At 38.3% G+C, this 17,636-nt stretch overlaps 1 protein-coding gene and 1 long non-coding RNA gene across 4 annotated transcripts in view; both read left to right on the plus strand.

The window, feature by feature from the left end:
* The window catches only part of GMDS (GDP-mannose 4,6-dehydratase), a 409,857-nt gene that overhangs the window by 224,190 nt on the left and 168,031 nt on the right, over positions 1–17,636 (plus strand). The gene's annotated exons all lie outside the window — the stretch shown is intronic.
* Positions 1–17,636, plus strand: part of LOC308189350 — a 117,512-nt gene that overhangs the window by 38,852 nt on the left and 61,024 nt on the right. The window contains exon 1 of the long non-coding RNA XR_013946313.1: positions 1–17,109. This exon is cut by the window's left edge and continues 38,852 nt beyond it. This is a non-coding gene — a long non-coding RNA (uncharacterized lncRNA). The remainder of the gene's footprint in view (positions 17,110–17,636) is intronic.

Raw genomic sequence — 17,636 nt, forward strand, 5'->3', positions numbered from 1 at the left:
GGGGAGGAAGCCTCGTGTAACAGAATAGGCTGCCAAATTCACCGCTGCCATGTGTGCTGTGTAATGCTTGTCATCTCAAGTGAGTCATTAAGAGGTTCCCCCCTAATGGTACTTTGAAGTGCTGTGACAGCTTGAGAGCATCTATAAATTGCCACAAACAGCCCTCATACTGCGTTAGCTAATTGCTTGCTCTTTGACTTATTAGGAGTCACTGAGTTAAATAATTTGTCACATGTGTGGCTCATAATAAATAATGTGACTAGCCAGTTTGTGAGCTGTTTTGGTGATATATAGTGCCCTTTTTGAATGTTGTCACAAGCAGCTAACAAATATGACCCCTCGATTGTCAGAACTTTGTGAAAATAATAAGGCCTGATAGGGTAGCAGGTCTAAAACAAAATGCCTCCTGAGATACAATGAAAACTGTGTGGATTTCTTCCTCAGGTTTTCAGTATAACATGATTATCATTTTACTTTCTACTAGCCAATTAAAAGCAAGTAGAATTTTATAGCAGAATATCTTTATTTTGATTTGTGTAGGAAGGACTGTGAAAGAAAAGGGGGTAGCTCTTTTCCTGGTTACTGAAAATGCCCTGCATCCTCTGATGAAGTCTGCAGTGAGTCTCCTCTCTGCAAACTCTGAGTAGTTTCTGAAATATGTTGGTTTTGTTCATTTGTTTGTTTTCTTAATAAATCTTACCACTTTCTCAGCAGCTTATCTAGATGTTTTTTTTCTGAGCATCAGCCTTGGTCCTGGTCGCTTGCTCCATACCCATGCCTGCTGGGAGCCGTGCTGCTTAATTTGTGAGCGCAAACATGGTACTATTGCAAGCAATTGTGCACACGTAATGCTAGAGATGCCCTTAGAAAGAATGTGGTAGAGCAGTGATGTGTGCATTAATGTGCTCTTGGCATCTTCAGTTAAACAGGAGTTTTGCCTGGCTTCTATGTGGGAGGAGAGTCCCTAAAATTTTGCCCAAGAAGCAAATGTGGTTTCTCTCACAGCTAAAGGGTGATTTCTTCCCAAGCGACGGGACTTGTCATGCACACTTGACTCCTGGTGTAGACTGGATCACTGGGCTATAAAACCTTCTTTTCCCACCATTGTGCCAAAAGAGGAGTGATGAGTGGTGTTTAGTAAACCTTACCAGTTCCTTACAAGCCTGTTCCTGCAGTGACCCCTGCTATTGCATTCCTCTTGAACTTTGAGGTGCTCGTGCTGTTAAACTGGTTCCCAGTTTGGCAGTCACTTTGTTTTCCGTCATGTTGATTCAGCAGAGCCCACTTGCAGTTGTTCCACATGGGAGAAGAGTCCCCTCCAGCTGTCCCTGCTGAGCAGCTCAGTGGTCCCACAGCTCTTTCTGAAAGTCTAATTTCTCAAAGGCCACCAGCAAAAGATCTCCAAGCTAGGGGCTTGCTTACAGCTTTTTTTTTTTTTTTTTTTTTTTTTTTTTAATATCCTTTTGCCTCTCCCACCGTGTAGGTGTTTTCTGACCGGTTTGGTGAGAAGTTACTCAGATGTGTTGTTTCATCAAAAGAGGGCAAGTTGGTGATGGATTGTGTCTATCAGTTTTGGCAAGGGTAAGGAATGGTGGTCAATGTGTAAAAGGGGCCAATGTTTACCATCCTCAGGCTTAATTAATGAGGTGATGTTTGTGCTACATATGTAGAGGTAGGTTGGAGCCTCTAGGGACTTGCACCTCTGTCTTTGGCATTCCCAGGGAGCCTCTGAGCCCACAGAGCTGCTGGCTATTTCTCTTTGCCTTTTATCTCTTTCCCATGGAAAACTGGGAAAGGTGTTTTGTTTGTTTTGATGCGCAAGGCCTTGGAGAATTAATCTGAGAATTTTCTGTGGGATCCTTTCTGCTAGGCCAGGATTTTATCTAATTTTTCAGGGCTTTGAGTGCATGATGCTATTTTGAGATAAGGCTCCAAGCAGCCCTGATGACAACTAATGGGTTAGTCTTTTCCAGTGACAGCCTTACTCATGTTTTTTTCCTTGGGAACTTACAAAGCTTGAATAAGAGATATATATTCATGCCTTCTTCTCAGTAAAGACACTTCTAACCATCTCCACTCGAGCAAAGAAATTGAGGCTGCATTTTTAATTTTGCAGTGAACAGAATAATGAAAATATGTTTCTTCACATCGTTAATAGACAGACTCATTATATAGGAGTGAAATGCTAGGGCCCCTGAAGTCAGTGAGATCAGAATTTCTTCCTATGTGGCCTGGGTTTATTTCAGGCTTTGCTTTCATTTTATCTTCTTTTAGTTTGGCAAGAAGCCCACTTTCAAGCATTCCAAGCTTGTTTATGTTTGTGAAAGAATTTTCCATAATTTCATTAGTTGAGCAAGTAAACAAATATAACCATAGTTAATATTCTAGCTCGTTCATATTTGCAAAGCACTATGTCCAAATTCTGTAATTTTGACAAAAACCTTTCCATCCTTCTTCCATAGACTTCTGTGAGATCTACGGCAACATCTGGCTCTAAATGAGAGACATTTTAACCAAACCCTAACATTTCCAGGTTTCGTTATTATTCTCATTAGTTAGGAGCGTGTGCGCTTTCCTTGTTTTTCTTAAAGCGTTAGCACTGGAGTTGAGCGATTTCATGAAAATCCCAGTTGCCATGTGGAAAAAAAGAGAGGGGAGAGCTGCTGGCATACTCAGGGTTATCGAGCGAATCCTGAGAGCACAAAAATGAGAGGAAAAAGGGAAGAAAAGGGAGGGGAGAACCCACAAACAAACAAAAAAGCATAATATATATTCACTTTTTCAAATGACCAGGGTGGGCTAGAAAAGCTTAAAGCACTGATTTCTTTGAATGCTTGCTCTTACAAATACTAACCTTCCCTTTAGGCTTTCCAGAAATATTATATTAGTAGCTTATTTACTAACTTCTAAAACCTTCTAGTTTATTAGAAAATGACTGATGTGTATCAGTTACTTCAATCTGCTGCTTTTTATGTGGCTCTTACTCCCCCACCCCCACCCCTCAGTTTAATATATCTGCATGCTTACATATTATCACTGGGATAACAGGCAATAAAAATGCCAGAAAGTCTAAAGGAGTGAAACAGAGAAGTCACAAACAGCTCCCAGCTGCTATGGACTTGACTTGTTCATAAGTTTGGCTTGCTTTTTTTTTTTGGTGGTTCTCCCACCCCTCAGGACTGCACTCTTACCTCACTACAGTTTGGATGGCTGCAGTAATTAAGTGCCTGTTCAAATTACCTCTCTTGTGTGAAGAGTGATTTCTCCGTTTAAACCTCAGGATTGTACTTAATCCAGTGGAGCTGACTGCAGATGAGGCGAGATAGGAGGCATTTGCCCAGGGTGGAGAAGAGGAGTATACCTATTAATCCAGAGGTCTGCATTTGCTTTAATGAGTTCTGTCATATTTGTTAGCTTAACAGGACTAGGTTAGTCCCTTCCTGCTCTCTGACCTGGGAAACAGCACCAAGTGCATTCTTAGGGAATTTAGCACAGGGTCGATTTGAGTGTCCTTTTGTGCTGTGTCCCCTTTTTATTAAACCTCAGTAGTTTGATAGGTAGAGGCATGTTTATGGCACTCAATTAATACTAAATAATGTTTCAGTTCTGAACTACATATTCTACAGCTGAATTTTTTGTGCTTACACAAAGCTTATAAATTTGACGCTGGTTGCCAGTCATATCCTACCTTAACACACGTGTGTAGATTTCATCTGTATGTCTTCAACAAAATACCTAAAAGTTTAATTTGCTACACTATTTGCTAAAATAAAATGGCTTTCAGGCAGAAGAATTAAAATTAGAGATCGTGTTCAATAAGAAAAGCTCAGATATTGCATCTGAGTGTATGCAAAATTCAAGATCTCAGGAAATCTTTGCATGTGCTTGTCCTGTTTACGTCTGCCTCTAATCCACACCTAATAGTATGATGTTCTGTAGTGATAAGCTCACTAGAACTCATTCTTTATTTAGGCTTTTTTTTTCTTCACAGTCCTATTAGTGTGAGAGGCACAGGTAAAGGAAAAACAACAAGATCCTTCCTCTAATTCTGTGGAAGATATTTATATGAAGAAAATCTTTATTACAGTGATAATACAGACTAGCAGTTTACTTCATTGAAGAATAACAATAATGCTTCAATTTTGCCCTTTAGTTGAAAAAGACTATACAAAGTGGTAACAAGTTTCATTTTTTGCTAAAATAAACTACATTTCTCTGCTATTCTAAGTGGATGCATAGTACACTACTCTTCTACAGTTGTGCTTTCTGCAAAGATGCACATTGCTGCATGACCAGAACATTTGAATAGCTGGATTATTCTAGATTAGTTATTCAATCAGGACATTGGATTGACTTTGAAGTTGTTCTGCTTTGAACAGGATTTTGGACCAGATGACCTCAGTAGGTTCCCTTCTGTCTTAATCTGTGATTCTGTGCACTATAACACTGATTTGAGGCTTTGATCTGCAGCACCTTTTCCTTGGATCCAGTTTCTGATGTTCTCTGCAGTTCTGAGGGCACTGTGAAAGCCAAAAATGGGTCAGGACTATTGTGATGTGCAATTCCTTTCTGCTTGCCTCCTTTTCTGCTCACTGCATTGTGGAAGGGATGGAATGATGTTTGCTCTTCTCAAAATTTGAAATAGGAAGTAATTCTGCTACTTGCATTTTAATTTACAATTTTGTGGCTTTGATTTAGTGTTTTTTAATTCTTACATATATAATTATGGCCCTGAGAAGGACCACTACGCTCAATTGCACACACTCTGCTACAAATGCATATGTACTTCACGTGTATACAAAGTGCATGCCACTGCAAGGTGGGCTCCATTGTCTTAAAAACAAGAACAATTCTCCTGTTTCTCTGAGCAAGCGGCCAGGACTGGTTTGTGACTGTGTACTGTTGCACACAGGAGTCAGATTAGGAATTTACAGTAATCCTTTAGCAAACCTGTTCTTTTTGAACATGAGTACTCACACATGCTGTCCTCTGAGTAGTTTAATGTGCCATCTGGAAAGTGCTAGACAGTGCAAGATGTATACTGCTTCTGTGAGAGTCACTGTAGGGTGTTCAGCACCAGCAATTATATCCAAAAATAATTAAGAAACAAGCTTTGAAGATCTTTGCTACATGTGATTTGTCCTGGTCCTTTCCTGTTCTGCTAGGTGGTGAGTGGGCTGAGAGCACATTGCTGGAGATTGCTCTTCATCCCATGCAGGGTTTATGGAGCTTTTTGCCCTTACTAAATCAGGAGCAAGGTCAAGCCATGCAGCAGGTAGCAGCTTCAAAAAAACAACAACAACAACAACAAAAAAACCAGTACTGGCTGAAGCCTCCTTCTTTAAAGAGACTGGGAGTGCTACCAATGCAAAAGAGCCTGCCTCCGAGCATGGGTTAAATAGGCTGATGGTTTGGTTCACTGAAGCATATGTTTTCAGTCTTGCATAGGGGCTATTGATTTAAACTTAAGAACATCGTTAGCTGCTGTTCTGATTTGGAGCTACAAATAATAAAACCTCCTAAAACACATCTAAGGGTGTGCTCCTTAGCAGCGGTTTAGTTCCAGCACAGCAAGCCTACTGGTTTACCAGCTTTCTAGGTTTGGTTGAGCACTGTAACATCCCAAATGACACAATTAAAAAAGTCTTTTACTGTTCAGATGCTTCTGATTATAAAACTATGAACCTTATATGAAGCAAAGTTAATTGAATTGTATTTGATTACTTCAAATAAATGAAATTATATAATTAGCATAATTGGTGTGAATTCGGTAGACAGACATGATTCAGCTATTCCTATGGCTCATTATGACTGTAAAGATGTTGCTTCCAACCTCCATGGTACAGTGTGCCACAAGTTGACAGGCAGGAAAACATCTTTTAAAAGAACCTTACAGGAGGTACCGGTAGAGCTTCATTTGAAGTGTAACAGAATGCAAGTAGAGCTTCCTTATACATTAAAAAAAAAAAAAAGTTAGCCCAAATTCATTAAGCTATTTATTAACCTGGTCAAACATATTTTTAAACTGGACAGATGTTAAGGAAAAGACGGTCTGTCTCGATTTTCTTGACTAGGGCTTCTTTTTAGCCTCTTATTATTGCAGTGGGTCTGGCCTTTTTATTTTGTGTATATTTTTGCATAAGGAAAATTTCAGCTATAAAGAGTTCTTCATTTATTTGTGTGTATATACGTGTACCTACATATATAATTTTTGTGTGTATAAACATACAAATAATATTTTTGTGTAGTTATATGTACAAAGGTGTATATACATAAAGTGTATATATATAAACACCATGGTGCACTCCAGCCTAATACATTTTATTACAGGTTCAGCAAGTCTAAATCATGCAAGCGTCATCACGTGTGCCTACTATAGAATAGCGATGGACCATAGCTGTCTCTGCCAACAGACATTAATTATAGGCCATACAAGTGACCTGGCTCTAAATTATCTTCAGTAATTCTTCCTACTGACCTACTGCTAGCATCTTTTACAAATGTGTGTAATGTTATTTATAGCAAAGCCTAAATGTGATGTGGCTGAGGCTTCTTAAAACTGTACGTTTCAGTACTCTTAGGTAGCCCGCTACAGTAAAATCTTTGTTCCTCCCAGAATGCGTGCATGTGTACAGTACGTATTTATCTGGTCTGGAATAAGCATTAATCTTTAATTACTGAATAAACATATTAAACAGGTGTGTAATAACTGCACTTTCAACTGCGCAGTGTTTACCCGCTAACGCGGTGGATCCGTCGGCTCCGCCGGCAGAGAGGTTTCACCTCGCGGTGCCCAGGCCTGAGCGAAGGCGGGAGGGAGGCCGGGAGGGAGGCCACGCGAACGCCCCAAATCCCACATAAATCAGAAATTTCCAGTTATAAATTATGCTCCATCATAACATCCCGTTAGCGCAGCCGGCGAGCCGGGACTGGAGCGCGGGGTAGTTTATAGCGGAAAAATGGCTTTTCAATGGGGAGCACACCCTCGGACTCCTTCTCCTCCTCAGCGCAGGGCCTGTGGTGTGAGGAGATATAAAGCAGCATTTTTCTCGCTGCCGGGGGAAACAATGGAGGCTCTGTTAGCACCAGCCCAAACTTCTGTAGCCCCTGCCTCACAAGGTTGGAATGACTGCTTAAACCCAGGTTCAAAGCCCTTGGCCTCCAAGTGCTTTAATTTAGCACTATTTTTGCTTCTCTAGCCTCTGTTTTTTCTGCTTAAACTATCTAAGGTCTCCTTGTTTTGCAGGGAACTAAGCAGCTCCTTTTTATAATTAGATTAAAGATAATCAAATGAAGGCTTGGATATTTTTTAATGTCATTTAATCTTTTTTCTTTTTTTTTTTTTAAACTTGTGCAAAATTGCTTTTTATCACCGTTGCCTAGCTTCTTGTAAATTTACACCTCTTTTTTTTTTTTTTTTTTGCATAGCTGTATTTCAAGCTTCTGGTTTTCTGTATTTTTTTAAAAAATATATCATTTGACAGGTATTTTTCAGCATTTTTATTTGATGCCATAAAATAAACCTTTACCAGGTGTTTTTAGGTACAATTCACAACACTTTCATTCTTTCGCTGTCAGTTTTCCCAATGCTGACCAGTATGAGAGTAACAGAATCCAAAAAGAAGCAAGAAAAGATGCAAAGAAGACATAGATGAAGTAGAAAAAAAAAAAAAAACAGAGATGGAGTAAAAGGGTAGGGAGGTGCACAAAACTGTAGCTAAAATATTGGCCGTGTTTTAATAACAGTAACAATTAAGTGCTGACACAATTTGATTAGATTTTTAAAATCTAAAAACCTGATTCCCAAATGTAGGTGTTACTCAGGTAGCAGCCACAATCTCAACCAATCTCAAAAGTCTGTTAAAATCACCACTTAGCATTAAAGCTGTGAAGAGTACAATAGCTGATCTCAAGTTCCTAAAAGAAAAATTGCTTCAAAGCTTTGAAAGTTTATACAAAATGTTTCAGATCTTTCCAATTCCTCCATACTGCACAGTTAATATGAACGTCTTTGAAGTAGGAGCTAAAAACGTTATTTAGTACCAAAGACTCAGATCAAAAATATGATGTTAGAACACAAAGATGCTGCATATGAATAACCGCATTTAAAATAAAAAATGGGGGAGAGGGAAGAGAGGGGTGAAAGAAAGATCATCTGAATTTCCAGTGTATAGGTATCTCTGTTCTCTTTGTCTAGTCAAACAACATCGTGCTGGAAAAGACAACAGGAGATTCTCTCCCTGGGTCTTGACAAGAATCTCTTTTACAGACATTACAGTGCAGGTAGAGATGAAATTTCCAGTTGATTAGATCAGTGGGTCCAGGGGTTCTGGTTTATAAGTCCTCTTCTTACCTTAAAGGAGGTGCTAAAAATCCTAAGATTTGCTCTTCCCCTTTTTTCATAATAAGATCATCACCAGTTTTTTGTTCTGCTTTGTGACTTTCACTCATTTTAATTTTTTATAGTTGTGATTGTGTAATGCATTATAATGTATATATGTTTTGCCTTTTGTTTTTCCTTCCTTATTGCAGTCGTGTGTTGTATCCAGGTTGAAGTGTAAGTGAGCTTTCAGAAGCAGACACCTTCAGATCTGGTACATACTAGATATTCTAAAAAAAAAGTATAGTGAAGAGTTTTTTGTTGTTATTATTTAAACAGCACCACTTATATGTATTAAATAAAACAGCCGCCCAATCCCATAGTTCTCATTACTGAGAACTGTTTTATGCTCAAAAACAGGGTTCATAACTCCAGTGGGACTGTGGGTGAAAATGCCTGAAGTAGAAATAGAGATTTGCAGGGCCAGATCCTGCAAATCTGTATGATTTATTTTGAGTGTGTTACAGAGTATTATGTTTACTGCTTATAATACAACATCAGGTTTGTTTTCGCTCTTTGCTCTGAAGCCCCGTTAACCTTTTTCATACAAGACATCTGGTGCTGAATTTTGCTGTGTATGGATGTGTCCGATGTCTCGCAATTAAGATTTCGTGAGGCTCTCTGTGGTGAACAATACAGCAGTTAAAAAGGAAATATAATGATTGCTGCCACAAATAAGTATACTATGATCTGTCTTATTTTTTTTTATAATTGTGAAAAATATTCTGAATATGGGTTGTAAACATCAACATTTACTCATTCCATTTTTTTTAATAGTGCTTTGGAATAAACATACCTGTAAAAGACAAATGTAAGGACAAAGCTCATTCAGCGTGGTGATATGATTTCACTTTGTTTTTTGAGTTCCAAGTCGAGCACATTTTTCTTATAAGATTTGATTATTCCAAATGGATTTTTTTTATCATTATTACTGTTTTTAAAAGCTCTGAAAGGTATCTTTTTTCCTTTTGAGAACTCATCAGAATGTTGGACTCCTCCAAATATGACTTAATTCAGATGGTTTCATTATTGACTCACATATTCGTACGACCAGAAAAATCAGAGAGACATGGCAACATTTGGTCTGTGTTTTCAGACCTAAATATATCTCCGTAAAAACAAAATGCCTGCAATGACCATTTGAAATTCCTGATTGCAAAAACAGTTATCACAGCCTGTTTCTTTGACATTTAGTAAAGGTGAACTGTATTTTGACCAGTAATTTCATAAAGAAAGTGACAAATTAAAGAACATGAACAGATGTTGAAGGTGTTTGCAAATCACGGTAACCATTTATGCGAGGAGAGGTTGCAGTTGCAGCTTGTCCTGTGAAGGAGCCCAGCAAGTTTTAATAGGGGATGCACGCACATAAGACACTATGTTTTACAGTGATAAGTGTACAAAAAAATGGGAGGGGGAAATGAGAAATTATTAGAACTTGAGAAAAAACAGAGATTGCTTTCCAGAATTTCTCTTGAGAATATTATGCTAGAAATGGCAGGACGCTGAAAGCAGGGGTGGGGAATACATTTTTCTAGCCCATAAGGCTACTACTATGCATTTTTGCAAATCAAAATAATGGCAATTCAGCTGTACCTTAATGTGTTCTAAAATTCCAGAAAACTTATACAACTGTGACTTGAGGGAAAAATAAAGTGAACGCTATCTTAAAAGCTGGGTTAAGTATGCTTGATTTCTGAGATCACAAGGAATTTTTAGCCAGCTGGAGCCTTCAGGTTATTCAACAATTCTGAGTAGAAATATAGATGACTAATGAAATAAATAGTTGTCTTCCTCTTAATTTTTCATTTATAGGGCCAACAGTTTTTACATTTCCTGAGGCACTCTGCATATATTATTGAGGTAGTATGTTAAAATGATCTCGCCTCATTTATCCTCCCCCACAAAATAGTTGAGATGTAACTTTCCAAAGAAAACATCTGAAACATTTAATTTTACCTGTCACTTTTTTTTCATTTTCCCTGTTAAGAGTAAAACACTGGGCTGTACGTTTCTAACGGAGGGTTTTCATGTGAAGGGTAGAATAAACAAAAGTATGATTTAACATCCAGAGACCAAAAAATGACTAATGGGCCACTCTAATTCATTTTCCAGGTCTTAGGTACACATAGTTGAAAGCTATAAAGGTAACAAAGGTTATCAAGACTTAGAGATAAGAATTAGAAGTTGTTAAGTTTAGTGTCTAAAATCAGTGTTTCCTCATTTTTCTTTCTACTGTGTGAAGTAGTAATTCCTTGGTTTTATGTTATTCACACTGTCAAGTTAATACTACGTTGTGGTTTATCTTTTTCAAGGAATAGATATTTATATTAATTTATTTGGTTCATCTAGGAGTATTTTGTATTATTCTCTGTCTAGATACAGTTCATTATTTTGCAGAACTGTGTTTGAATGTGTTCTCTACTATATTGATGAATTTTAAAATCTGGAATAGGCCTTTTTTTGTGTAGATTGTATTGGTTTAAGTGTTGTGTACTAGTCTCTCTAGCAAAGTCCGGTCCACTTAGAAGCATTCAAATTGTAGATCAGTCTATCATTTTATGTCACAGCCACTGTGTTCTGCTATAGGCAAATGCCACCCTATCAGAATCTATCCCAGTCAATTTTTCTGTTCAAAGCATATTAGACATACACAATTAACAGATTCACTTTTCTTTGCTTGGGGCTAATGTTATGCAAGCAGAAGTAGTGATCAAGCTCTGCTAATCGTAAGTTAAAATTAGGTTTACTAAGTCCCAAGTGAACTTGGGACTTAAGACCTTATACTGACTTCCCAATACCTCAAGGGGGCCTACAGGAAAGCTGCGGAGGGACTCCTTATCAGGGAGTGTAGTGATCGGACAAGGGGGAATGGCTTTGAAAGTAAAAAAGGGTAGATTTAGGTTAGGCATTTGGAAAAAATTCTTTATTCAGAGGGGTGTGAAGCACTGGCATAGGTTGCCCAGAGAAGCTGTGGATGCCCCATCCCTGGAGGTGTTCAAGGCCAGGTTGGATGGGGCTTTGGGCAGCCTGGTCTGGTGGGAGGTGTCCCTGCCCATGGCAGGGGGGTGGAACCAGATGCTCTTTAAGGTCCCTTCCAGCCCAAACCAGTCTATGATTCTATGAAAGTGATTTCATGGTTAAGATGAGCTAAGCTTTAAAATGCATTATGCATGTCTAAAGTCTATACTGAAATTGTCTGCTGTATCTCTTCCTATTACTTTTTGATATAGTGAAGGAGCCACTGAACTACACATTTCTTTTTTCACTCTCTTAACACATTACAGTCATAGCAATACTGTCACGTAAGGTGGAGCTTGTTCAATGAATGGATGTACTTTCAATCATCAAATGGAACACTGTTTTCACTGGTTTGACTTACAGAGAGTGAATATTTCTTAAGATTTGTCTTTCATCTTGTCATCACTGTCTTTTTCCTCCTCAGTTATTCTGTGAAGTCCTGACGCAGCTCCTGTTGAAATCAGTTGGAAACTTTAGGCTGTATATTGAAAATTTTCTGCTGCACATTGCCTAAGGTGAAATAGGTTTAAACTTTCCAAATGTAACTACATTTTTATCCCCTATGGAAAAATCCTACCTCTAGGAACAGGTAGGCAGAGGAAAATAGCTTGGAAAAATATACTGACCTTTGCTGTGTTTGTGCGCCTCTCTGTATATGGCGAAATGAGCCTGCCACTTCCCTGGCCGAATGTAGGGAATACATCTTCAGCCAAACCAACCACTTGTACTAGAGACTCAGTTGATTCATTCACACCCTGGACGCCTGTTAGTTTACCATTTATAGGTTGGATTCGGGGGTTACTTTTATTGTGGAGATGGTGGGATCCATCCCCACCATGGTCCTCAGTAACATCTTCCTTTGTCATTCTTAGTAGCAATGTGCAGGGGTGGTGTAACACCAGGGAGATTGAGGAGGGCAGTATCGGTCAAACTAAAACCAGCCTAGGTTATTCATTACTGTTCACTACGTTCAGTGCTGACAAAGTAAGACTACTTAGTTGTTACTCATTGGAAAATGGAAAAAATGCCTGTTACTTTCTAAAGGACCTCGTCACTTTCTGCATGCTGCTTTTCACCCTCTGCCTGAATAAGTTGGGGGATAGCCAGCAAAATCCCCAAATTATAACAAGTTGCAACATGCAAGAGCTATTTACAACAGGCAAAAATTTCCATAAATGATTTTGTTGTTGAGCTAAAGCCTGGGCACGTTACAGAGTTCTCATGTGTTTGTGTGCCTGCACAGTAGCCCTAGTAGGGATTTCAGTGTCTAGGGAATATTGCGCTTCATGTTTAAATTTTGTCCAATGTCTTTTGATCACAGTTTGGTTTCTGAATATTTTAAAGTTCCAACAGCAACAGACGACATGAAGACATTTTATCTGAGAAACAGTATGTGTCATCAAACTACACAAATTATTTTTGGCTTTGCAAAGTTGATTAGAAGCAGCGCTTGTAATATTCTCCTTAGAACAGACTTCTCAACTTTGTTTTTTGCCTCAATCTATGCTCCATAAGCTCCCACTCCACTGACCTCAATGCCTGCTTATGGATTGAGACTTTCTGTGATAGACATCATTCATTTGTGGGTAAGGCATGGCTGAGTAAGAGCCTGCTTTCATCTTTACTTTCCTTATTGGTTTCTAGTTTGAAACAATGAGAATTTGCATCATTTTTGTGTGGTGTAGGGATTTTTGGTTTTGATTCATGGAAATAGTGACTAGAGTTTGGGATAGCCACATCTTTTCTTCTGAGAGACAGTTTAAATCTAATTTAATGGACTGGTTTCTGTGCTTTTAGCTTTCCAAATGTGCAATTATCCCATTAGAACTCCACCAGAGTCAAGGCTAGTCAGAGAGCAACAATCTCATTTCAAGGGAGGGGAGAGGAGCTTTGGGACTTGTGTTCATTTTGATGCTGAACTCTTTCTCACACCCACTACAAATTCCAGCCTGAATATTTTCACTGAAACAGATACATTTCCATGAAATATTGCTGTTTAAAAGAAAAGGTATTCTAAAGAAAAAAAGTTTCAAGTTTTTTTTTTTTTAATCTCCTCTATGTGTAGACTTTTATTAAGCAAAAACTGTAAGCTGAAATGGTTTCTGGACCATAGGAATATATTTTTGTATGACTACAGCACTGAACAGTGTGTAAGTGGGAATGAAGGATTCCATCTCCAGCAATGCCAAGTCAGTTGAAACCCAGGGCAAAGGATGATGATCAGTCTTGCCAGAAGTCCTTCTCAATAATATCTGAGATCTGTGGTACGTTTGTCACTGTGTAAGCTTTGCTAACCTTAAAAATAAATAAACGATACTAAATAAATATTTCACAGAGCCATCATGGAAGGCTTACAATATAAGTCTCAGCACACGAAACGTTGCATTTTGCATTGCTAGCAGCCCTGAGCTAAACAAACTGTTCCATGTTAATCCTAATACAAATGTTATTCTCCTTTTTTACCTGTATACTGCTAATCAAGTCAGCATGGATCTGGGACGTATCCCCTGCGCACTAGTACCTGTTTGCTAATTGGAGTGGAAGTCCTACCTCAACCCCCAGGCTGACGAACAGCTCTTGGCACTGAACGTGGTGGTAGCTTTTCCTACTGCTAGTTTTCACTTGGAAAACAAGGCAAACTTGGAAGAGTTGCACTGTTTTGCCACCTTTTATTTTATCGCTCCTTCATTTCCTCCGATGTCATGGTACAACACTGTACTTAATGACAGGATGCTGTGTTGTGACTTGACGTTGCCCAGCTCCTTCACTTCTCTGCCAACAACGTTGCTGTGGAGCAGATTTGGTACCCAAAGGAGCAGGGCAGCTGATGGACCTTGTACCAGAAATCTAGGGAATTATTTTTATAACAAATATGTATATATTACGGGAAGATTTTTATAGACTTCTAATCCAATCAAGTTAAAGCACTAATAATGTATTTAAACTTGTTGGCTTTTTTTTTAAAGAAACATCTGGTTTTAATCAGGGTTCTTCTTGAATAAGACAGCTATCTCTTTATAATGAAAAATGGCCATAGAATAGTGTAGCAAAATAAAGTGTTTCTTATATGCTTAAACTGAAGTATAACAGTTGACCAGTGGTCTAAAAAGCACTTCTTTTGAACCTGTGTAGAAGCTAGTTGACTGTATTTGTCTTTGTGCTTTGGATGTGTCTTGAGAGCTTCGGAAATATACGAATTCTGAACAAAAATATATAGACAATTATGTTTTGTTACTGGGCAAAAGAAATAAAAAATTTCAAACCATAATGGGGAGAGCATTTTCCCTTTGCTGCACCGTTGATAGCAGCTGTCTTGCTAGTTTCTACTTAGTCTTTTATTTTACTGAAGAGCCTGATTTTCTTAGAGACATTTCAGCCTGATACAATTTTTCCTTATTGTTCTGACTACACAGATTTTTTTTTTATTATCCAGCTTGAAATCTATTTTAAAGTAATTATTTGACACCCATTTATCCTAGCTGAGGCTTCAGGAGAAGCCATTTCTGCCACCAGAGCTTAAAATAGCCTTAAAGAGTTCGTGATGCTGAGCTTTGTGATGCAGTATCAATATCCACTTGCGATTTCCTAGGTGAGGTCTGTGTCTAGATGTCAGAATGGATCATGTGAAACTATGTCGGTCAATTAATCACTGCCAATGAGCCATGGCGTGCCAAAGCTCCATTTCATAACGGCCTCCTTGTTAAGTTCACAAAATCTAAATCCGCAAGCCAGACCTCCTCCTCTAAGACCTCCAATACAGGCTACAGAAATGTTTGCAGGGAAATACATTTACTGCAAGAAATGAATGTTGCAGGCTTATAGGGTGGAATTTGGGGGAAGGGGGAAATGGAGAGATGCAAAATGTGGGGTAACCCTGATAATTAGCTGAGTGGAATTGATTATGCCGGGTAGATCTAGAAAGAGGCTTCTAACATGAATATAAAATCCATACTGAGTAGTACATAAAGTGTAATTCAAAATAAATTGGAATCTGACTTTTATGTGTAATAGCAATGACTGCTCTAAGGCAGCAAGTGTCATTCATATTTAATTCTTCTCCTTCCTTATCTGTTTCTTCGGCCTGATCTTGACAGATGCGAAAACGTAGGGTAAGAGAGGTAAGGAAAATCAGAAGTGAATAGTAGCCTGACATACTACAAAAATAAATTAAATTCCCGTGACAAGTAAGTCACTGTTACGGGGGGAGGGTGTGAGGGGGGAAGGGAGACCGTCTTTTACTTCACTGGCCCATTTAGGAAGTTTGGTCACTGGTATGAAGCCATACAGCTGCACACAATATAAAGTAAGTTTAACAGCATATTTGGTGAGTTTATAACTTCCCCAGGGCATTTTAACATTAAAAATAGTGATTGTTAACCTGGTCCATCTGAACTTAAATATGAGCTTACTTTGCAAGAAATGAGGGGTAACGTCTCAAGTACTTTTCTTTGTGTTTTATTATTGCTTAAGGGCTTACATTGCTTTATAGCTGCATTTTGTCTGTTTTTGCATTTTGTACTCAACAGGGATATTCAAATCCGTGGTCTCAGTAAGGATGGCAATCCCACTGCTGGATTAGAAATACCTTCTTTTATAGTTATGCACAGATATTCAAAAGTAACCAGTCTATGATAAAATGGCAGTTGTGTATGACTTTGACGTTAGTAGTAAGTACAGTACGTGTGTGGTATCTGGTGATTTTCACAAGAGGCAAAAACTCTTTTTGAAGCACTGGTGTCTCAGATTGGCAGCCAAAATAAGACCGAAAAGTATTGAAAGGCACGCGAGAAATCGTTGTGTGCTGAAAAGAATTACCATTGCCTTATAGGCTGAAGTAGATTGCAGGATATTAAAATGAGGTCCCATGTAGAAAAGCATATTTCTGAATGCTGGGCTATCTTTCAACTTTGCAATGGGAAACACTCAAGTTTGGAAAGCCATGAGTCAGAATCAAAAAAATCATTATAATGGCTCAAAGATGATTAATAACACTTAGGGTCTTCTTCTTGCTGGTTCATAAGCCTTTAGGGTTCATAGCATCAAACATTTTTCTGCAAATAGGAAACCTCACTGATTGTTTGTTTATGAAAATGAAGAGTCTTGTGCACTGGAATTGAGCTTTGAAAAAAATAAATCAGTTATTGCTAGAAATTGGGAGCATTGTGGGTGTGCAAGATCTGGCTGGACTCCCACGTTACATTGCACTCTTCTGTGTAGTGCTGGCAGAAAGGGGGCTTCTCGCCGGCGTGGTTCCAGTCAGCCCCCAGCAAGAGGTGCTCCTGGTGCTGTTTCCAGGGTTCAGTCATTGCCTCCATTTCAGTTTCCTTGCTCTTCCATTTTACCATGTTAAGAAGCAGATTTCTAAAAGACATATTTATCTTTTTGGGCCATGAATAAATTCTCTCCTCCCGCTATATCAGTTTCCGTTGTCCCTCTTTCAGATGGAATTGAAATCATGCTGGATTTCCTTGCATATATAATGTATGTATAAAATATATATATGTGTATATATATATATATATACAGGCACATTATGTGTATTTTACATTTACAGTTCAAAGCTGGTTTGAATGGGTAGTGCGTAATTTATTGAAGTAACAATCCTTGGTTTTGTTTTTGACTGGTTGTTATCAGCTGAGGATTGGGATGTCAGTTCCTAAAGCTGTCTGCTTAAAAAGAAGAAATATAAATTCTGCTCCATGTGGATGGTAAGAAAATAAAAATATACATTTATTGTATATGCACATCAGTATCTTGACTGTGTACCATAAAACATGATTATAGTCCTAGACTTCAGGTAAAGCAGGATCAAGTTTTGGATGACACTGCATTGTTTGTAGCTTCTTTTCGGGGAAAGATCTTGTAATGTTACAAGCATAACAAATAATTTGTCTGAAAAACGTTGCAGCATTGCTGGTATGCGATAAGAATTATAATCTACCTAATGACATTTGGTGCAAACAAAGAGTTTATTGAGTAACTTTTTAAAAATTGTTCTAATTATATGGAATACCCAAGCAATTTGAATTTAACTATGGAGTGTTTTTTTCTGTTTTCCTGATCACTGGTAGCTGAAATGAACACGGACAGAGCCTAGTGTTTTGCTGTATTTGGCATAAACTGCAGAAGTTTAGACAAACACTTGTCTTAACTGATGTGAGTAGTTCTCTTGAAATAATTGGAACAACCTTTTTCTTTTTTTTTTTTTTTTTTTTATTTTCTTTTGAAATCTCAG

This window comes from Anser brachyrhynchus (genome assembly GCF_964034855.1).
Source record: "Anser brachyrhynchus genome assembly, chromosome: 2".
Lineage (NCBI taxonomy): Eukaryota > Metazoa > Chordata > Aves > Anseriformes > Anatidae > Anser > Anser brachyrhynchus.